Source organism: Ammospiza caudacuta, chromosome 8 (genome assembly GCF_027887145.1).
Source record: "Ammospiza caudacuta isolate bAmmCau1 chromosome 8, bAmmCau1.pri, whole genome shotgun sequence".
Lineage (NCBI taxonomy): Eukaryota > Metazoa > Chordata > Aves > Passeriformes > Passerellidae > Ammospiza > Ammospiza caudacuta.
The window spans coordinates 1,760,777-1,783,496 of NC_080600.1; positions in this window are offsets into that span (position 1 = coordinate 1,760,777).

Consider the following 22,720-nt stretch of genomic DNA (forward strand, 5'->3'; position numbering starts at 1 on the left):
CTCCGGGAGCCGGAGAGAGCGGCAGCATCGCAAAGGTGAAGAAGGAAGCTGTACAACACTGGGATTGTGTGCGCAGCTTGCCAACTGATAGAAAACAGTACCTTACACTTTCCTGACGTTTCCAATCACACGAATCGTCGATTGGAAGCTGTTTTGGACAACTTTTCTTTCCTTCATGCCAAACACTTGGCAGACCTCCGTGCAACGTCCAGAACACGATGGGAGATGTTTTCTGTGCTCCCGCAGGTTTTCCTTGCCAGACAGAGTGGAAAAGCTTTCTGCTAGGATGTAGTCCACAAAAGACGCTAAAGACGAAGGTACGATGCTCTCCGGAGCTAAGAGCCGCTCCCGGGCTTCTTTCGGCAGAAGCGGCGCTAAGAGAGCACTGTGAGCGGTACAATCGTCTTTGCGCGAAGAAGCCGCTTCTTCGGCTCCGGGAGCCGGAGAGAGAGGCAGCATCGGAAAGGTGAAGATGGAAGGTGTACAACACTGGCATTGTGTGCGCAGCTTGCCAACTGATAGAAAACAGTACCTTACACTTTCCTGACGTTTCCAATCACACGAATCTTCGATTGGAAGCTGTTTTGGACAACTTTTCTTTCCTTCATGCCAAACACTTGGCAGACCTCCGTGCAACGTCCAGAACACGATGGGAGATGTTTTCTGTGCTCCCGCAGGTTTTCCTTGCCAGACAGAGTGGAAAAGCTTTCTGCTAGGATGTAGACCACAAAAGACGCTAAAGACGAAGGTACGATGCTCTCCGGAGCTAAGAGCCGCTCCCGGGCTTCTTTCGGCAGAAGCGGCGCTAAGAGAGCACTGTGAGCGGTACAATCGTCTTTGCGCGAAGCAGCCGCTTCTTCGGCTCCGGGAGCCGGAGAGAGCGGCAGCATCGGAAAGGTGAAGAAGGAAGCTGTACAACACTGGGATTGTGTGCGCAGCTTGCCAACTGATAGAAAACAGTACCTTACACTTTCCTGACGTTTCCAATCACACGAATCTTCGATTGGAAGCTGTTTTGGACAACTTTTCTTTCCTTCATGCCAAACACTTGGCAGACCTCCGTGCAACGTCCAGAAGACGATGGGAGATGTTTTCTGTGCTCCCGCAGGTTTTCCTTGCCAGACAGAGTGGAAAAGCTTTCTGCTAGGATGTAGACCACAAAAGACGCTAAAGACAAAGGTACGATGCTCTCCGGAGCTAAGAGCCGCTCTTGGGCTTCTTTCGGCAGAAGCGGCGCTAAGAGAGCACTTTGACCGGTACAATCGTATTTGCGCGAAGAAGCCGCTTCTTCGGCTCCGGGAGCCGGAGAGAGCGGCAGCATCGCAAAGGTGAAGAAGGAAGCTGTACAACACTGGGATTGTGTGCGCAGCTTGCCAACTGATAGAAAACAGTACCTTACACTTTCCTGACGTTTCCAATCACACGAATCTTCGATTGGAAGCTGTTTTGGACAACTTTTCTTTCCTTCATGCCAAACACTTGGCAGACCTCCGTGCAACGTCCAGAACACGATGGGAGATGTTTTCTGTGCTCCCGCAGGTTTTCCTTGCCAGACAGAGTGGAAAAGCTTTCTGCTAGGATGTAGACCACAAAAGACGCTAAAGACGAAGGTACGATGCTCTCCGGAGCTAAGAGCCGCTCCCGGCCTTCTTTCGGCAGAAGCGGCGCTAAGAGAGCACTGTGAGCGGTACAATCGTCTTTGCGCGAAGAAGCCGCTTCTTCGGCTCCGGGAGCCGGAGAGAGCGGCAACATCGCAAAGGTGAAGAAAGAAGCTGTACAACACTGGGATTGTGTGCGCAGCTTGCCAAGTGATACAAAACAGTACCTTACACTTTCCTGACGTTTCCAATCACATGAATATTCGATTGGAAGCTGTTTTGGACAACTTTTCTTTCCTTCATGCCAAACACTTGGCAGACCTCCGTGCAACGTCCAGAACACGATGGGAGATGTTTTCTGTGCTCCCGCAGGTTTTCCTTGCCAGACAGAGTGGAAAAGCTTTCTGCTAGGATGTAGACCACAAAAGACGCTAAAGACGAAGGTACGATGCTCTCCGGAGCTAAGAGCCGCTCCCGGGCTTCTTTCGGCAGAAGCGGCGCTAAGAGAGCACTGTGAGCGGTACAATCGTCTTTGCGCGAAGAAGCCGCTTCTTCGGCTCCGGGAACCGGAGAGAGCGGCAACATCGCAAAGGTGAAGAAGGAAGCTGTACAACACTGGGATTGTGTGCGCAGCTTGCCAACTGATAGAAAACAGTACCTTACACTTTCCTGACGTTTCCAATCACACGAATCTTCGATTGGAAGCTGTTTTGGACAACTTTTCTTTCCTTCATGCCAAACACTTGGCAGACCTCCGTGCAACGTCCAGAACACGATGGGAGATGTTTTCTGTGCTCCCGCAGGTTTTCCTTGCCAGACAGAGTGGAAAAGCTTTCTGCTAGGATGTAGACCACAAAAGACGCTAAAGACGAAGGTACGATGCTCTCCGGAGCTAAGAGCCGCTCCCGGGCTTCTTTCGGCAGAAGCGGCGCTAAGAGAGCACTGTGAGCGGTACAATCGTCTTTGCGCGAAGAAGCCGCTTCTTCGGCTCCGGGAGCCGGAGAGAGCGGCAGCATCGCAAAGGTGAAGAAGGAAGCTGTACAACACTGGGATTGTGTGCGCAGCTTGCCAACTGATAGAAAACAGTACCTTACACTTTCCTGACGTTTCCAATCACACGAATCTTCGATTGGAAGCTGTTTTGGACAACTTTTCTTTCCTTCATGCCAAACACTTGGCAGACCTCCGTGCAACGTCCAGAAGACGATGGGAGATGTTTTCTGTGCTCCCGCAGGTTTTCCTTGCCAGACAGAGTGGAAAAGCTTTCTGCTAGGATGTAGACCACAAAAGACGCTAAAGACAAAGGTACGATGCTCTCCGGAGCTAAGAGCCGCTCTTGGGCTTCTTTCGGCAGAAGCGGCGCTAAGAGAGCACTTTGACCGGTACAATCGTCTTTGCGCGAAGAAGCCGCTTCTTCGGCTCCGGGAGCCGGAGAGAGCGGCAGCATCGCAAAGGTGAAGAAGGAAGCTGTACAACACTGGGATTGTGTGCGCAGCTTGCCAACTGATAGAAAACAGTACCTTACACTTTCCTGACGTTTCCAATCACACGAATCTTCGATTGGAAGCTGTTTTGGACAACTTTTCTTTCCTTCATGCCAAACACTTGGCAGACCTCCGTGCAACGTCCAGAAGACGATGGGAGATGTTTTCTGTGCTCCCGCAGGTTTTCCTTGCCAGACAGAGTGGAAAAGCTTTCTGCTAGGATGTAGACCACAAAAGACGCTAAAGACGAAGGTAGGATGCTCTCCGGAGCTAAGAGCCGCTCCCGGGCTTCTTTCGGCAGAAGCGGCGCTAAGAGAGCACTGTGAGCGGTACAATCGTCTTTGCGCGAAGAAGCCGCTTCTTCGGCTCCGGGAGCCGGAGAGAGCGGCAGCATCGCAAAGGTGAAGAAGGAAGCTGTACAACACTGGGATTGTGTGCGCAGCTTGCCAACTGATAGAAAACAGTACCTTACACTTTCCTGACGTTTCCAATCACACGAATCTTCGATTGGAAGCTGTTTTGGACAACTTTTCTTTCCTTCATGCCAAACACTTGGCAGACTTCCGTGCAACGTCCAGAACACGATGGGAGATGTTTTCTGTGCTCCCGCAGGTTTTCCTTGCCAGACAGAGTGGAAAAGCTTTCTGCTAGGATGTAGACCACAAAAGACGCTAAAGACAAAGGTACGATGCTCTCCGGAGCTAAGAGCCGCTCTTGGGCTTCTTTCGGCAGAAGCGGCGCTAAGAGAGCACTGTGAGCGGTACAATCGTCTTTGCGCGAAGAAGCCGCTTCTTCGGCTCCGGGAGCCGGAGAGAGCGGCAGCATCGGAAAGGTGAAGAAGGAAGCTGTACAACACTGGGATTGTGTGCGCAGCTTGCCAACTGATAGAAAACAGTACCTTACACTTTCCTGACGTTTCCAATCACACGAATCTTCGATTGGAAGCTGTTTTGGACAACTTTTCTTTCCTTCATGCCAAACACTTGGCAGACCTCCGTGCAACGTCCAGAAAACGATGGGAGATGTTTTCTGTGCTCCCGCAGGTTTTCCTTGCCAGACAGAGTGGAAAAGCTTTCTGCTAGGATGTAGACCACAAAAGACGCTAAAGACGAAGGTACGATGCTCTCCGGAGCTAAGAGCCGCTCCCGGGCTTCTTTCGGCAGAAGCGGCGCTAAGAGAGCACTGTGAGCGGTACAATCGTCTTTGCGCGAAGAAGCCGCTTCTTCGGCTCCGGGAGCCGGAGAGAGCGGCAACATCGCAAAGGTGAAGAAGGAAGCTGTACAACACTGGGATTGTGTGCGCAGCTTGCCAACTGATAGAAAACAGTACCTTACACTTTCCTGACGTTTCCAATCACACGAATCTTCGATTGGAAGCTGTTTTGGACAACTTTTCTTTCCTTCATGCCAAACACTTGGCAGACTTCCGTGCAACGTCCAGAAGACGATGGGAGATGTTTTCTGTGCTCCCGCAGGTTTTCCTTGCCAGACAGAGTGGAAAAGCTTTCTGCTAGGATGTAGACCACAAAAGACGCTAAAGACGAAGGTAGGATGCTCTCCGGAGCTAAGAGCCGCTCCCGGGCTTCTTTCGGCAGAAGCGGCGCTAAGAGAGCACTGTGAGCGGTACAATCGTCTTTGCGCGAAGAAGCCGCTTCTTCGGCTCCGGGAGCCGGAGAGAGAGGCAGCATCGGAAAGGTGAAGATGGAAGGTGTACAACACTGGGATTGTGTGCGCAGCTTGCCAACTGATAGAAAACAGTACCTTACACTTTCCTGACGTTTCCAATCACACGAATCTTCGATTGGAAGCTGTTTTGGACAACTTTTCTTTCCTTCATGCCAAACACTTGGCAGACCTCCGTGCAACGTCCAGAACACGATGGGAGATGTTTTCTGTGCTCCCGCAGGTTTTCCTTGCCAGACAGAGTGGAAAAGCTTTCTGCTAGGATGTAGACCACAAAAGACGCTAAAGACAAAGGTACGATGCTCTCCGGAGCTAAGAGCCGCTCCCGGGCTTCTTTCGGCAGAAGCGGCGCTAAGAGAGCACTGTGAGCGGTACAATCGTCTTTGCGCGAAGAAGCCGCTTCTTCGGCTCCGGGAGCCGGAGAGAACGGCAGCATCGCAAAGGTGAAGAAGGAAGCTGTACAACACTGGGATTGTGTGCGCAGCTTGCCAACTGATAGAAAACAGTACCTTACACTTTCCTGACGTTTCCAATCACACGAATCTTCGATTGGAAGCTGTTTTGGACAACTTTTCTTTCCTTCATGCCAAACACTTGGCAGACCTCCGTGCAACGTCCAGAACACGATGGGAGATGTTTTCTGTGCTCCCGCAGGTTTTCCTTGCCAGACAGAGTGGAAAAGCTTTCTGCTAGGATGTAGACCACAAAAGACGCTAAAGACGAAGGTACGATGCTCTCCGGAGCTAAGAGCCGCTCTTGGGCTTCTTTCGGCAGAAGCGGCGCTAAGAGAGCACTGTGAGCGGTACAATCGTCTTTGCGCGAAGAAGCCGCTTCTTCGGCTCCGGGAGCCGGAGAGAGCGGCAGCATCGGAAAGGTGAAGAAGGAAGCTGTACAACACTGGGATTGTGTGCGCAGCTTGCCAACTGATAGAAAACAGTACCTTACACTTTCCTGACGTTTCCAATCACACGAATCTTCGATTGGAAGCTGTTTTGGACAACTTTTCTTTCCTTCATGCCAAACACTTGGCAGACCTCCGTGCAACGTCCAGAACACGATGGGAGATGTTTTCTGTGCTCCCGCAGGTTTTCCTTGCCAGACAGAGTGGAAAAGCTTTCTGCTAGGATGTAGACCACAAAAGACGCTAAAGACGAAGGTACGATGCTCTCCGGAGCTAAGAGCCGCTCCCGGGCTTCTTTCGGCAGAAGCGGCGCTAAGAGAGCACTGTGAGCGGTACAATCGTCTTTGCGCGAAGAAGCCGCTTCTTCGGCTCCGGGAGCCGGAGAGAGCGGCAACATCGCAAAGGTGAAGAAGGAAGCTGTACAACACTGGGATTGTGTGCGCAGCTTGCCAACTGATAGAAAACAGTACCTTACACTTTCCTGACGTTTCCAATCACACGAATCTTCGATTGGAAGCTGTTTTGGACAACTTTTCTTTCCTTCATGCCAAACACTTGGCAGACTTCCGTGCAACGTCCAGAACACGATGGGAGATGTTTTCTGTGCTCCCGCAGGTTTTCCTTGCCAGACAGAGTGGAAAAGCTTTCTGCTAGGATGTAGACCACAAAAGACGCTAAAGACGAAGGTACGATGCTCTCCGGAGCTAAGAGCCGCTCCCGGGCTTCTTTCGGCAGAAGCGGCGCTAAGAGAGCACTGTGAGCGGTACAATCGTCTTTGCGCGAAGAAGCCGCTTCTTCGGCTCCGGGAGCCGGAGAGAGCGGCAGCATCGCAAAGGTGAAGAAGGAAGCTGTACAACACTGGGATTGTGTGCGCAGCTTGCCAACTGATAGAAAACAGTACCTTACACTTTCCTGACGTTTCCAATCACACGAATCTTCGATTGGAAGCTGTTTTGGACAACTTTTCTTTCCTTCATGCCAAACACTTGGCAGACCTCCGTGCAACGTCCAGAACACGATGGGAGATGTTTTCTGTGCTCCCGCAGGTTTTCCTTGCCAGACAGAGTGGAAAAGCTTTCTGCTAGGATGTAGACCACAAAAGACGCTAAAGACGAAGGTACGATGCTCTCCGGAGCTAAGAGCCGCTCCCGGGCTTCTTTCGGCAGAAGCGGCGCTAAGAGAGCACTGTGAGCGGTACAATCGTCTTTGCGCGAAGAAGCCGCTTCTTCGGCTCCGGGAGCCGGAGAGAGCGGCAGCATCGCAAAGGTGAAGAAGGAAGCTGTACAACACTGGGATTGTGTGCGCAGCTTGCCAACTGATAGAAAACAGTACCTTACACTTTCCTGACGTTTCCAATCACACGAATCTTCGATTGGAAGCTGTTTTGGACAACTTTTCTTTCCTTCATGCCAAACACTTGGCAGACCTCCGTGCAACGTCCAGAACACGATGGGAGATGTTTTCTGTGCTCCCGCAGGTTTTCCTTGCCAGACAGAGTGGAAAAGCTTTCTGCTAGGATGTAGTCCACAAAAGACGCTAAAGACGCAGGTACGATGCTCTCCGGAGCTAAGAGCCGCTCCCGGGCTTCTTTCGGCAGAAGCGGCGCTAAGAGAGCACTGTGAGCGGTACAATCGTCTTTGCGCGAAGAAGCCGCTTCTTCGGCTCCGGGAGCCGGAGAGAGAGGCAGCATCGGAAAGGTGAAGATGGAAGGTGTACAACACTGGGATTGTGTGCGCAGCTTGCCAACTGATAGAAAACAGTACCTTACACTTTCCTGACGTTTCCAATCACACGAATCTTCGATTGGAAGCTGTTTTGGACAACTTTTCTTTCCTTCATGCCAAACACTTGGCAGACCTCCGTGCAACGTCCAGAAGACGATGGGAGATGTTTTCTGTGCTCCCGCAGGTTTTCCTTGCCAGACAGAGTGGAAAAGCTTTCTGCTAGGATGTAGACCACAAAAGACGCTAAAGACAAAGGTACGATGCTCTCCGGAGCTAAGAGCCGCTCCCGGGCTTCTTTCGGCAGAAGCGGCGCTAAGAGAGCACTTTGACCGGTACAATCGTCTTTGCGCGAAGAAGCCGCTTCTTCGGCTCCGGGAGCCGGAGAGAGCGGCAGCATCGCAAAGGTGAAGAAGGAAGCTGTACAACACTGGGATTGTGTGCGCAGCTTGCCAACTGATAGAAAACAGTACCTTACACTTTCCTGACGTTTCCAATCACACGAATCTTCGATTGGAAGCTGTTTTGGACAACTTTTCTTTCCTTCATGCCAAGCACTTGGCAGACCTCCGTGCAACGTCCAGAACACGATGGGAGATGTTTTCTGTGCTCCCGCAGGTTTTCCTTGCCAGACAGAGTGGAAAAGCTTTCTGCTAGGATGTAGACCACAAAAGACGCTAAAGACGAAGGTACGATGCTCTCCGGAGCTAAGAGCCACTCCCGGGCTTCTTTCGGCAGAAGCGGCGCTAAGAGAGCACTGTGAGCGGTACAATCGTCTTTGCGCGAAGAAGCCGCTTCTTCGGCTCCGGGAGCCGGAGAGAGCGGCAGCATCGGAAAGGTGAAGAAAGAAGCTGTACAACACTGGGATTGTGTGCGCAGCTTGCCAAGTGATAGAAAACAGTACCTTACACTTTCCTGACGTTTCCAATCACATGAATATTCGATTGGAAGCTGTTTTGGACAACTTTTCTTTCCTTCATGCCAAACACTTGGCAGACCTCCGTGCAACGTCCAGAAGACGATGGGAGATGTTTTCTGTGCTCCCGCAGGTTTTCCTTGCCAGACAGAGTGGAAAAGCTTTCTGCTAGGATGTAGACCACAAAAGACGCTAAAGACGAAGGTACGATGCTCTCCGGAGCTAAGAGCCGCTCCCGGGCTTCTTTCGGCAGAAGCGGCGCTAAGAGAGCACTGTGAGCGGTACAATCGTCTTTGCGCGAAGAAGCCGCTTCTTCGGCTCCGGGAGCCGGAGAGAGCGGCAACATCGCAAAGGTGAAGAAGGAAGCTGTACAACACTGGGATTGTGTGCGCAGCTTGCCAACTGATAGAAAACAGTACCTTACACTTTCCTGACGTTTCCAATCACACGAATCTTCGATTGGAAGCTGTTTTGGACAACTTTTCTTTCCTTCATGCCAAACACTTGGCAGACCTCCGTGCAACGTCCAGAAGACGATGGGAGATGTTTTCTGTGCTCCCGCAGGTTTTCCTTGCCAGACAGAGTGGAAAAGCTTTCTGCTAGGATGTAGACCACAAAAGAAACTAAAGACGAAGGTACGATGCTCTCCGGAGCTAAGAGCCGCTCCCGGGCTTCTTTCGGCAGAAGCGGCGCTAAGAGAGCACTGTGAGCGGTACAATCGTCTTTGCGCGAAGAAGCCGCTTCTTCGGCTCCGGGAGCCGGAGAGAGCGGCAGCATCGGAAAGGTGAAGAAGGAAGCTGTACAACACTGGGATTGTGTGCGCAGCTTGCCAACTGATAGAAAACAGTACCTTACACTTTCCTGACGTTTCCAATCACACGAATCTTCGATTGGAAGCTGTTTTGGACAACTTTTCTTTCCTTCATGCCAAACACTTGGCAGACCTCCGTGCAACGTCCAGAACACGATGGGAGATGTTTTCTGTGCTCCCGCAGGTTTTCCTTGCCAGACAGAGTGGAAAAGCTTTCTGCTAGGATGTAGTCCACAAAAGACGCTAAAGACGCAGGTACGATGCTCTCCGGAGCTAAGAGCCGCTCCCGGGCTTCTTTCGGCAGAAGCGGCGCTAAGAGAGCACTGTGAGCGGTACAATCGTCTTTGCGCGAAGAAGCCGCTTCTTCGGCTCCGGGAGCCGGAGAGAGAGGCAGCATCGGAAAGGTGAAGATGGAAGGTGTACAACACTGGCATTGTGTGCGCAGCTTGCCAACTGATAGAAAACAGTACCTTACACTTTCCTGACGTTTCCAATCACACGAATCTTCGATTGGAAGCTGTTTTGGACAACTTTTCTTTCCTTCATGCCAAACACTTGGCAGACCTCCGTGCAACGTCCAGAACACGATGGGAGATGTTTTCTGTGCTCCCGCAGGTTTTCCTTGCCAGACAGAGTGGAAAAGCTTTCTGCTAGGATGTAGACCACAAAAGACGCTAAAGACAAAGGTACGATGCTCTCCGGAGCTAAGAGCCGCTCTTGGGCGTCTTTCGGCAGAAGCGGCGCTAAGAGAGCACTGTGAGCGGTACAATCGTCTTTGCGCGAAGAAGCCGCTTCTTCGGCTCCGGGAGCCGGAGAGAGCGGCAGCATCGCAAAGGTGAAGAAGGAAGCTGTACAACACTGGGATTGTGTGCGCAGCTTGCCAACTGATAGAAAACAGTACCTTACACTTTCCTGACGTTTCCAATCACACGAATCTTCGATTGGAAGCTGTTTTGGACAACTTTTCTTTCCTTCATGCCAAGCACTTGGCAGACCTCCGTGCAACGTCCAGAACACGATGGGAGATGTTTTCTGTGCTCCCGCAGGTTTTCCTTGCCAGACAGAGTGGAAAAGCTTTCTGCTAGGATGTAGACCACAAAAGACGCTAAAGACGAAGGTACGATGCTCTCCGGAGCTAAGAGCCGCTCCCGGGCTTCTTTCGGCAGAAGCGGCGCTAAGAGAGCACTGTGAGCGGTACAATCGTCTTTGCGCGAAGAAGCCGCTTCTTCGGCTCCGGGAGCCGGAGAGAGCGGCAGCATCGGAAAGGTGAAGAAAGAAGCTGTACAACACTGGGATTGTGTGCGCAGCTTGCCAAGTGATACAAAACAGTACCTTACACTTTCCTGACGTTTCCAATCACATGAATATTCGATTGGAAGCTGTTTTGGACAACTTTTCTTTCCTTCATGCCAAACACTTGGCAGACCTCCGTGCAACGTCCAGAAGACGATGGGAGATGTTTTCTGTGCTCCCGCAGGTTTTCCTTGCCAGACAGAGTGGAAAAGCTTTCTGCTAGGATGTAGACCACAAAAGACGCTAAAGACGATGGTACGATGCTCTCCGGAGCTAAGAGCCGCTCCCGGGCTTCTTTCGGCAGAAGCGGCGCTAAGAGAGCACTGTGAGCGGTACAATCGTCTTTGCGCGAAGAAGCCGCTTCTTCGGCTCCGGGAGCCGGAGAGAGCGGCAGCATCGCAAAGGTGAAGAAGGAAGCTGTACAACACTGGGATTGTGTGCGCAGCTTGCCAACTGATAGAAAACAGTACCTTACACTTTCCTGACGTTTCCAATCACACGAATCTTCGATTGGAAGCTGTTTTGGACAACTTTTCTTTCCTTCATGCCAAACACTTGGCAGACCTCCGTGCAACGTCCAGAACACGATGGGAGATGTTTTCTGTGCTCCCGCAGGTTTTCCTTGCCAGACAGAGTGGAAAAGCTTTCTGCTAGGATGTAGACCACAAAAGACGCTAAAGACAAAGGTACGATGCTCTCCGGAGCTAAGAGCCGCTCCCGGGCTTCTTTCGGCAGAAGCGGCGCTAAGAGAGCACTGTGAGCGGTACAATCGTCTTTGCGCGAAGAAGCCGCTTCTTCGGCTCCGGGAGCCGGAGAGAGCGGCAGCATCGGAAAGGTGAAGAAGGAAGCTGTACAACACTGGGATTGTGTGCGCAGCTTGCCAACTGATAGAAAACAGTACCTTACACTTTCCTGACGTTTCCAATCACACGAATCTTCGATTGGAAGCTGTTTTGGACAACTTTTCTTTCCTTCATGCCAAGCACTTGGCAGACCTCCGTGCAACGTCCAGAACACGATGGGAGATGTTTTCTGTGCTCCCGCAGGTTTTCCTTGCCAGACAGAGTGGAAAAGCTTTCTGCTAGGATGTAGACCACAAAAGACGCTAAAGACGAAGGTAGGATGCTCTCCGGAGCTAAGAGCCGCTCCCGGGCTTCTTTCGGCAGAAGCGGCGCTAAGAGAGCACTGTGAGCGGTACAATCGTCTTTGCGCGAAGAAGCCGCTTCTTCGGCTCCGGGAGCCGGAGAGAGCGGCAGCATCGCAAAGGTGAAGAAGGAAGCTGTACAACACTGGGATTGTGTGCGCAGCTTGCCAACTGATAGAAAACAGTACCTTACACTTTCCTGACGTTTCCAATCACACGAATCTTCGATTGGAAGCTGTTTTGGACAACTTTTCTTTCCTTCATGCCAAACACTTGGCAGACCTCCGTGCAACGTCCAGAAGACGATGGGAGATGTTTTCTGTGCTCCCGCAGGTTTTCCTTGCCAGACAGAGTGGAAAAGCTTTCTGCTAGGATGTAGACCACAAAAGAAACTAAAGACGAAGGTACGATGCTCTCCGGAGCTAAGAGCCGCTCCCGGGCTTCTTTCGGCAGAAGCGGCGCTAAGAGAGCACTGTGAGCGGTACAATCGTCTTTGCGCGAAGAAGCCGCTTCTTCGGCTCCGGGAGCCGGAGAGAGCGGCAGCATCGGAAAGGTGAAGAAGGAAGCTGTACAACACTGGGATTGTGTGCGCAGCTTGCCAACTGATAGAAAACAGTACCTTACACTTTCCTGACGTTTCCAATCACACGAATCTTCGATTGGAAGCTGTTTTGGACAACTTTTCTTTCCTTCATGCCAAACACTTGGCAGACCTCCGTGCAACGTCCAGAACACGATGGGAGATGTTTTCTGTGCTCCCGCAGGTTTTCCTTGCCAGACAGAGTGGAAAAGCTTTCTGCTAGGATGTAGTCCACAAAAGACGCTAAAGACGCAGGTACGATGCTCTCCGGAGCTAAGAGCCGCTCCCGGGCTTCTTTCGGCAGAAGCGGCGCTAAGAGAGCACTGTGAGCGGTACAATCGTCTTTGCGCGAAGAAGCCGCTTCTTCGGCTCCGGGAGCCGGAGAGAGAGGCAGCATCGGAAGGTGAAGAAGGAAGGTGTACAACACTGGCATTGTGTGCGCAGCTTGCCAACTGATAGAAAACAGTACCTTACACTTTCCTGACGTTTCCAATCACACGAATCTTCGATTGGAAGCTGTTTTGGACAACTTTTCTTTCCTTCATGCCAAACACTTGGCAGACCTCCGTGCAACGTCCAGAACACGATGGGAGATGTTTTCTGTGCTCCCGCAGGTTTTCCTTGCCAGACAGAGTGGAAAAGCTTTCTGCTAGGATGTAGACCACAAAAGACGCTAAAGACAAAGGTACGATGCTCTCCGGAGCTAAGAGCCGCTCCCGGGCTTCTTTCGGCAGAAGCGGCGCTAAGAGAGCACTGTGAGCGGTACAATCGTCTTTGCGCGAAGAAGCCGCTTCTTCGGCTCCGGGAGCCGGAGAGAGCGGCAGCATCGCAAAGGTGAAGAAGGAAGCTGTACAACACTGGGATTGTGTGCGCAGCTTGCCAACTGATAGAAAACAGTACCTTACACTTTCCTGACGTTTCCAATCACACGAATCTTCGATTGGAAGCTGTTTTGGACAACTTTTCTTTCCTTCATGCCAAACACTTGGCAGACCTCCGTGCAACGTCCAGAAGACGATGGGAGATGTTTTCTGTGCTCCCGCAGGTTTTCCTTGCCAGACAGAGTGGAAAAGCTTTCTGCTAGGATGTAGACCACAAAAGACGCTAAAGACAAAGGTACGATGCTCTCCGGAGCTAAGAGCCGCTCTTGGGCTTCTTTCGGCAGAAGCGGCGCTAAGAGAGCACTTTGACCGGTACAATCGTCTTTGCGCGAAGAAGCCGCTTCTTCGGCTCCGGGAGCCGGAGAGAGCGGCAGCATCGCAAAGGTGAAGAAGGAAGCTGTACAACACTGGGATTGTGTGCGCAGCTTGCCAACTGATAGAAAACAGTACCTTACACTTTCCTGACGTTTCCAATCACACGAATCTTCGATTGGAAGCTGTTTTGGACAACTTTTCTTTCCTTCATGCCAAACACTTGGCAGACCTCCGTGCAACGTCCAGAACACGATGGGAGATGTTTTCTGTGCTCCCGCAGGTTTTCCTTGCCAGACAGAGTGGAAAAGCTTTCTGCTAGGATGTAGACCACAAAAGACGCTAAAGACGAAGGTACGATGCTCTCCGGAGCTAAGAGCCGCTCCCGGGCTTCTTTCGGCAGAAGCGGCGCTAAGAGAGCACTGTGAGCGGTACAATCGTCTTTGCGCGAAGAAGCCGCTTCTTCGGCTCCGGGAGCCGGAGAGAGCGGCAGCATCGCAAAGGTGAAGAAGGAAGCTGTACAACACTGGGATTGTGTGCGCAGCTTGCCAACTGATAGAAAACAGTACCTTACACTTTCCTGACGTTTCCAATCACACGAATCTTCGATTGGAAGCTGTTTTGGACAACTTTTCTTTCCTTCATGCCAAACACTTGGCAGACCTCCGTGCAACGTCCAGAAGACGATGGGAGATGTTTTCTGTGCTCCCGCAGGTTTTCCTTGCCAGACAGAGTGGAAAAGCTTTCTGCTAGGATGTAGACCACAAAAGACGCTAAAGACGAAGGTACGATGCTCTCCGGAGCTAAGAGCCGCTCCCGGGCTTCTTTCGGCAGAAGCGGCGCTAAGAGAGCACTGTGAGCGGTACAATCGTCTTTGCGCGAAGCAGCCGCTTCTTCGGCTCCGGGAGCCGGAGAGAGCGGCAGCATCGGAAAGGTGAAGATGGAAGGTGTACAACACTGGCATTGTGTGCGCAGCTTGCCAACTGATAGAAAACAGTACCTTACACTTTCCTGACGTTTCCAATCACACGAATCTTCGATTGGAAGCTGTTTTGGACAACTTTTCTTTCCTTCATGCCAAGCACTTGGCAGACCTCCGTGCAACGTCCAGAAGACGATGGGAGATGTTTTCTGTGCTCCCGCAGGTTTTCCTTGCCAGACAGAGTGGAAAAGCTTTCTGCTAGGATGTAGACCACAAAAGACGCTAAAGACAAAGGTACGATGCTCTCCGGAGCTAAGAGCCGCTCCCGGGCTTCTTTCGGCAGAAGCGGCGCTAAGAGAGCACTGTGAGCGGTACAATCGTCTTTGCGCGAAGAAGCCGCTTCTTCGGCTCCGGGAGCCGGAGAGAGCGGCAGCATCGCAAAGGTGAAGAAGGAAGCTGTACAACACTGGGATTGTGTGCGCAGCTTGCCAACTGATAGAAAACAGTACCTTACACTTTCCTGACGTTTCCAATCACACGAATCTTCGATTGGAAGCTGTTTTGGACAACTTTTCTTTCCTTCATGCCAAACACTTGGCAGACCTCCGTGCAACGTCCAGAACACGATGGGAGATGTTTTCTGTGCTCCCGCAGGTTTTCCTTGCCAGACAGAGTGGAAAAGCTTTCTGCTAGGATGTAGACCACAAAAGACGCTAAAGACAAAGGTACGATGCTCTCCGGAGCTAAGAGCCGCTCTTGGGCTTCTTTCGGCAGAAGCGGCGCTAAGAGAGCACTTTGACCGGTACAATCGTCTTTGCGCGAAGAAGCCGCTTCTTCGGCTCCGGGAGCCGGAGAGAGCGGCAGCATCGCAAAGGTGAAGAAGGAAGCTGTACAACACTGGGATTGTGTGCGCAGCTTGCCAACTGATAGAAAACAGTACCTTACACTTTCCTGATGTTTCCAATCACACGAATCTTCGATTGGAAGCTGTTTTGGACAACTTTTCTTTCCTTCATGCCAAACACTTGGCAGACCTCCGTGCAACGTCCAGAACACGATGGGAGATGTTTTCTGTGCTCCCGCAGGTTTTCCTTGCCAGACAGAGTGGAAAAGCTTTCTGCTAGGATGTAGACCACAAAAGACGCTAAAGACGAAGGTACGATGCTCTCCGGAGCTAAGAGCCGCTCCCGGGCTTCTTTCGGCAGAAGCGGCGCTAAGAGAGCACTGTGAGCGGTACAATCGTCTTTGCGCGAAGAAGCCGCTTCTTCGGCTCCGGGAGCCGGAGAGAGCGGCAGCATCGGAAAGGTGAAGAAAGAAGCTGTACAACACTGGGATTGTGTGCGCAGCTTGCCAAGTGATACAAAACAGTACCTTACACTTTCCTGACGTTTCCAATCACACGAATCTTCGATTGGAAGCTGTTTTGGACAACTTTTCTTTCCTTCATGCCAAACACTTGGCAGACCTCCGTGCAACGTCCAGAACACGATGGGAGATGTTTTCTGTGCTCCCGCAGGTTTTCCTTGCCAGACAGAGTGGAAAAGCTTTCTGCTAGGATGTAGACCACAAAAGATGCTAAAGACGAAGGTATGATGCTCTCCGGAGCTAAGAGCCGCTCCCGGGCTTCTTTCGGCAGAAGCGGCGCTAAGAGAGCACTGTGAGCGGTACAATCGTCTTTGCGCGAAGAAGCCGCTTCTTCGGCTCCGGGAGCCGGAGAGAGCGGCAGCATCGGAAAGGTGAAGAAAGAAGCTGTACAACACTGGGATTGTGTGCGCAGCTTGCCAACTGATAGAAAACAGTACCTTACACTTTCCTGACGTTTCCAATCACACGAATCTTCGATTGGAAGCTGTTTTGGACAACTTTTCTTTCCTTCATGCCAAACACTTGGCAGACCTCCGTGCAACGTCCAGAACACGATGGGAGATGTTTTCTGTGCTCCCGCAGGTTTTCCTTGCCAGACAGAGTGGAAAAGCTTTCTGCTAGGATGTAGACCACAAAAGACGCTAAAGACGAAGGTACGATGCTCTCCGGAGCTAAGAGCCGCTCCCGGGCTTCTTTCGGCAGAAGCGGCGCTAAGAGAGCACTGTGAGCGGTACAATCGTCTTTGCGCGAAGAAGCCGCTTCTTCGGCTCCGGGAGCCGGAGAGAGCGGCAGCATCGGAAAGGTGAAGAAGGAAGCTGTACAACACTGGGATTGTGTGCGCAGCTTGCCAACTGATAGAAAACAGTACCTTACACTTTCCTGACGTTTCCAATCACACGAATCTTCGATTGGAAGCTGTTTTGGACAACTTTTCTTTCCTTCATGCCAAACACTTGGCAGACCTCCGTGCAACGTCCAGAAGACGATGGGAGATGTTTTCTGTGCTCCCGCAGGTTTTCCTTGCCAGACAGAGTGGAAAAGCTTTCTGCTAGGATGTAGACCACAAAAGACGCTAAAGACAAAGGTACGATGCTCTCCGGAGCTAAGAGCCACTCCCGGGCTTCTTTCGGCAGAAGCGGCGCTAAGAGAGCACTGTGAGCGGTACAATCGTCTTTGCGCGAAGAAGCCGCTTCTTCGGCTCCGGGAGCCGGAGAGAGCGGCAGCATCGCAAAGGTGAAGAAGGAAGCTGTACAACACTGGGATTGTGTGCGCAGCTTGCCAACTGATAGAAAACAGTACCTTACACTTTCCTGACGTTTCCAATCACACGAATCTTCGATTGGAAGCTGTTTTGGACAACTTTTCTTTCCTTCATGCCAAACACTTGGCAGACCTCCGTGCAACGTCCAGAAGACGATGGGAGATGTTTTCTGTGCTCCCGCAGGTTTTCCTTGCCAGACAGAGTGGAAAAGCTTTCTGCTAGGATGTAGACCACAAAAGACGCTAAAGACAAAGGTACGATGCTCTCCGGAGCTAAGAGCCGCTCCCGGGCTTCTTTCGGCAGAAGCGGCGCTAAGAGAGCACTGTGAGCGGTACAATCGTCTTTGCGCGAAGAAGCCGCTTCTTCGGCTCCGGGAGCCGGAGAGAGCGGCAGCATCGGAAAGGTGAAGAAGGAAGCTGTACAACACTGGGATTGTGTGCGCAGCTTGCCAACTGATAGAAAACAGTACCTTACACTTTCCTGACGTTTCCAATCACACGAATCTTCGATTGGAAGCTGTTTTGGACAACTTTTCTTTCCTTCATGCCAAACACTTGGCAGACCTCCGTGCAATGTCCAGAACACGATGGGAGATGTTTTCTGTGCTCCCGCAGGTTTTCCTTGCCAGACAGAGTGGAAAAGCTTTCTGCTAGGATGTAGACCACAAAAGACGCTAAAGACGAAGGTACGATGCTCTCCGGAGCTAAGAGCCGCTCCCGGGCTTCTTTCGGCAGAAGCGGCGCTAAGAGAGCACTGTGAGCGGTACAATCGTCTTTGCGCGAAGAAGCCGCTTCTTCGGCTCCGGGAGCCGGAGAGAGCGGCAGCATCGGAAAGGTGAAGAAGGAAGCTGTACAACACTGGGATTGTGTGCGCAGCTTGCCAACTGATAGAAAACAGTACCTTACACTTTCCTGACGTTTCCAATCACACGAATCTTCGATTGGAAGCTGTTTTGGACAACTTTTCTTTCCTTCATGCCAAACACTTGGCAGACCTCCGTGCAACGTCCAGAAGACGATGGGAGATGTTTTCTGTGCTCCCGCAGGTTTTCCTTGCCAGACAGAGTGGAAAAGCTTTCTGCTAGGATGTAGACCACAAAAGACGCTAAAGACGAAGGTACGATGCTCTCCGGAGCTAAGAGCCGCTCCCGGGCTTCTTTCGGCAGAAGCGGCGCTAAGAGAGCACTGTGAGCGGTACAATCGTCTTTGCGCGAAGAAGCCGCTTCTTCGGCTCCGGGAGCCGGAGAGAACGGCAGCATCGGAAAGGTGAAGAAGTAAGCTGTACAACACTGGGATTGTGTGCGCAGCTTGCCAACTGATAGAAAACAGTACCTTACACTTTCCTGACGTTTCCAATCACACGAATCTTCGATTGGAAGCTGTTTTGGACAACTTTACTTTCCTTCATGCCAAACACTTGGCAGACCTCCGTGCAACGTCCAGAACACGATGGGAGATGTTTTCTGTGCTCCCGCAGGTTTTCCTTGCCAGACAGAGTGGAAAAGCTTTCTGCTAGGATGTAGACCACAAAAGACGCTAAAGACGAAGGTACGATGCTCTCCGGAGCTAAGAGCCGCTCCCGGGCTTCTTTCGGCAGAAGCGGCGCTAAGAGAGCACTGTGAGCGGTACAATCGTCTTTGCGCGAAGAAGCCGCTTCTTCGGCTCCGGGAGCCGGAGAGAGCGGCAGCATCGGAAAGGTGAAGAAGGAAGCTGTACAACACTGGGATTGTGTGCGCAGCTTGCCAACTGATAGAAAACAGTACCTTACACTTTCCTGACGTTTCCAATCACACGAATCTTCGATTGGAAGCTGTTTTGGACAACTTTTCTTTCCTTCATGCCAAACACTTGGCAGACCTCCGTGCAACGTCCAGAACACGATGGGAGATGTTTTCTGTGCTCCCGCAGGTTTTCCTTGCCAGACAGAGTGGAAAAGCTTTCTGCTAGGATGTAGACCACAAAAGACGCTAAAGACAAAGGTACGATGCTCTCCGGAGCTAAGAGCCGCTCCCGGGCTTCTTTCGGCAGAAGCGGCGCTAAGAGAGCACAGTGAGCGGTACAATCGTCTTTGCGCGAAGAAGCCGCTTCTTCGGCTCCGGGAGCCGGAGAGAGCGGCAGCATCGGAAAGGTGAAGAAGGAAGCTGTACAACACTGGGATTGTGTGCGCAGCTTGCCAACTGATAGAAAACAGTACCTTACACTTTCCTGACGTTTCCAATCACACGAATCTTCGATTGGAAGCTGTTTTGGACAACTTTTCTTTCCTTCATGCCAAACACTTGGCAGACCTCTGTGCAACGTCCAGAACACGATGGGAGATGTTTTCTGTGCTCCCGCAGGTTTTCCTTGCCAGACAGAGTGGAAAAGCTTTCTGCTAGGATGTAGACCACAAAAGACGCTAAAGACGAAGGTACGATGCTCTCCGGAGCTAAGAGCCGCTCCCGGGCTTCTTTCGGCAGAAGCGGCGCTAAGAGAGCACTGTGAGCGGTACAATCGTCTTTGCGCGAAGAAGCCGCTTCTTCGGCTCCGGGAGCCGGAGAGAACGGCAGCATCGGAAAGGTGAAGAAGGAAGCTGTACAACACTGGGATTGTGTGCGCAGCTTGCCAACTGATAGAAAACAGTACCTTACACTTTCCTGACGTTTCCAATCACACGAATCTTCGATTGGAAGCTGTTTTGGACAACTTTTCTTTCCTTCATGCCAAACACTTGGCAGACCTCCGTGCAACGTCCAGAACACGATGGGAGATGTTTTCTGTGCTCCCGCAGGTTTTCCTTGCCAGACAGAGTGGAAAAGCTTTCTGCTAGGATGTAGACCACAAAAGACGCTAAAGACGAAGGTACGATGCTCTCCGGAGCTAAGAGCCGCTCCCGGGCTTCTTTCGGCAGAAGCGGCGCTAAGAGAGCACTGTGAGCGGTACAATCGTCTTTGCGCGAAGAAGCCGCTTCTTCGGCTCCGGGAGCCGGAGAGAGCGGCAGCATCGCAAAGGTGAAGAAGGAAGCTGTACAACACTGGGATTGTGTGCGCAGCTTGCCAACTGATAGAAAACAGTACCTTACACTTTCCTGACGTTTCCAATCACACGAATCTTCGATTGGAAGCTGTTTTGGACAACTTTTCTTTCCTTCATGCCAAACACTTGGCAGACTTCCGTGCAACGTCCAGAAGACGATGGGAGATGTTTTCTGTGCTCCCGCAGGTTTTCCTTGCCAGACAGAGTGGAAAAGCTTTCTGCTAGGATGTAGACCACAAAAGACGCTAAAGACGAAGGTACGATGCTCTCCGGAGCTAAGAGCCGCTCCCGGGCTTCTTTCGGCAGAAGCGGCGCTAAGAGAGCACTGTGAGCGGTACAATCGTCTCTGCGCGAAGAAGCCGCTTCTTCGGCTCCGGGAGCCGGAGAGAGCGGCAGCATCGCAAAGGTGAAGAAGGAAGCTGTACAACACTGGCATTGTGTGCGCAGCTTGCCAACTGATAGAAAACAGTACCTTACACTTTCCTGACGTTTCCAATCACACGAATCTTCGATTGGAAGCTGTTTTGGACAACTTTTCTTTCCTTCATGCCAAACACTTGGCAGACCTCCGTGCAACGTCCAGAAGACGATGGGAGATGTTTTCTGTGCTCCCGCAGGTTTTCCTTGCCAGACAGAGTGGAAAAGCTTTCTGCTAGGATGTAGACCACAAAAGACGCTAAAGACGAAGGTAGGATGCTCTCCGGAGCTAAGAGCCGCTCCCGGGCTTCTTTCGGCAGAAGCGGCGCTAAGAGAGCACTGTGAGCGGTACAATCGTCTTTGCGCGAAGAAGCCGCTTCTTCGGCTCCGGGAGCCGGAGAGAGCGTCAGCATCGGAAAGGTGAAGAAGGAAGCTGTACAACACTGGGATTGTGTGCGCAGCTTGCCAACTGATAGAAAACAGTACCTTACACTTTCCTGACGTTTCCAATCACACGAATCTTCGATTGGAAGCTGTTTTGGACAACTTTTCTTTCCTTCATGCCAAACACTTGGCAGACCTCCGTGCAACGTCCAGAACACGATGGGAGATGTTTTCTGTGCTCCCGCAGGTTTTCCTTGCCAGACAGAGTGGAAAAGCTTTCTGCTAGGATGTAGACCACAAAAGACGCTAAAGACAAAGGTACGATGCTCTCCGGAGCTAAGAGCCGCTCCCGGGCTTCTTTCGGCAGAAGCGGCGCTAAGAGAGCACTTTGACCGGTACAATCGTCTTTGCGCGAAGAAGCCGCTTCTTCGGCTCCGGGAGCCGGAGAGAGCGGCAGCATCGCAAAGGTGAAGAAGGAAGCTGTACAACACTGGGATTGTGTGCGCAGCTTGCCAACTGATAGAAAACAGTACCTTACACTTTCCTCACGTTTCCAATCACACGAATCTTCGATTGGAAGCTGTTTTGGACAACTTTTCTTTCCTTCATGCCAAACACTTGGCAGACCTCCATGCAACGTCCAGAACACGATGGGAGATGTTTTCTGTGCTCCCGCAGGTTTTCCTTGCCAGACAGAGTGGAAAAGCTTTCTGCTAGGATGTAGACCACAAAAGACGCTAAAGACGAAGGTACGATGCTCTCCGGAGCTAAGAGCCGCTCCCGGGCCTCTTTCGGCAGAAGTGGTGCTAAGAGAGCACTGTGAGCGGTACAATCGTCTTTGCGCGAAGAAGCCGCTTCTTCGGCTCCGGGAGCCGGAGAGAGCGGCAGCATCGGAAAGGTGAAGAAGGAAGCTGTACAACACTGGGATTGTGTGCGCAGCTTGCCAACTGATAGAAAACAGTACCTTACACTTTCCTGACGTTTCCAATCACACGAATCTTCGATTGGAAGCTGTTTTGGACAACTTTTCTTTCCTTCATGCCAAACACTTGGCAGACCTCCGTGCAACGTCCAGAACACGATGGGAGATGTTTTCTGTGCTCCCGCAGGTTTTCCTTGCAGGCAGAGTGGAAAAGCTTTCTGCTAGGATGTAGACCACAAAAGACGCTAAAGACGAAGGTACGATGCTCTCCGGAGCTAAGAGCCGCTCCCGGGCTTCTTTCGGCAGAAGCGGCGCTAAGAGAGCACTGTGAGCGGTACAATCGTCTTTGCGCGAAGAAGCCGCTTCTTCGGCTCCGGGAGCCGGAGAGAGCGGCAGCATCGGAAAGGTGAAGAAGGAAGCTGTACAACACTGGGATTGTGTGCGCAGCTTGCCAACTGATAGAAAACAGTACCTTACACTTTCCTGACGTTTCCAATCACACGAATATTCGATTGGAAGCTGTTTTGGACAACTTTTCTTTCCTTCATGCCAAACACTTGGCAGACCTCCGTGCAACGTCCAGAACACGATGGGAGATGTTTTCTGTGCTCCCGCAGGTTTTCCTTGCCAGACAGAGTGGAAAAGCTTTCTGCTAGGATGTAGACCACAAAAGACGCTAAAGACGAAGGTACGATGCTCTCCGGAGCTAAGAGCCGCTCCCGGGCTTCTTTCGGCAGAAGCGGCGCTAAGAGAGCACTGTGAGCGGTACAATCGTCTTTGCGCGAAGAAGCCGCTTCTTCGGCTCCGGGAGCCGGAGAGAGCGTCAGCATCGGAAAGGTGAAGAAGGAAGCTGTACAACACTGGGATTGTGTGCGCAGCTTGCCAACTGATAGAAAACAGTACCTTACACTTTCCTGACGTTTCCAATCACACGAATCTTCGATTGGAAGCTGTTTTGGACAACTTTTCTTTCCTTCATGCCAAACACTTGGCAGACCTCCGTGCAACGTCCAGAACACGATGGGAGATGTTTTCTGTGCTCCCGCAGGTTTTCCTTGCCAGACAGAGTGGAAAAGCTTTCTGCTAGGATGTAGACCACAAAAGACGCTAAA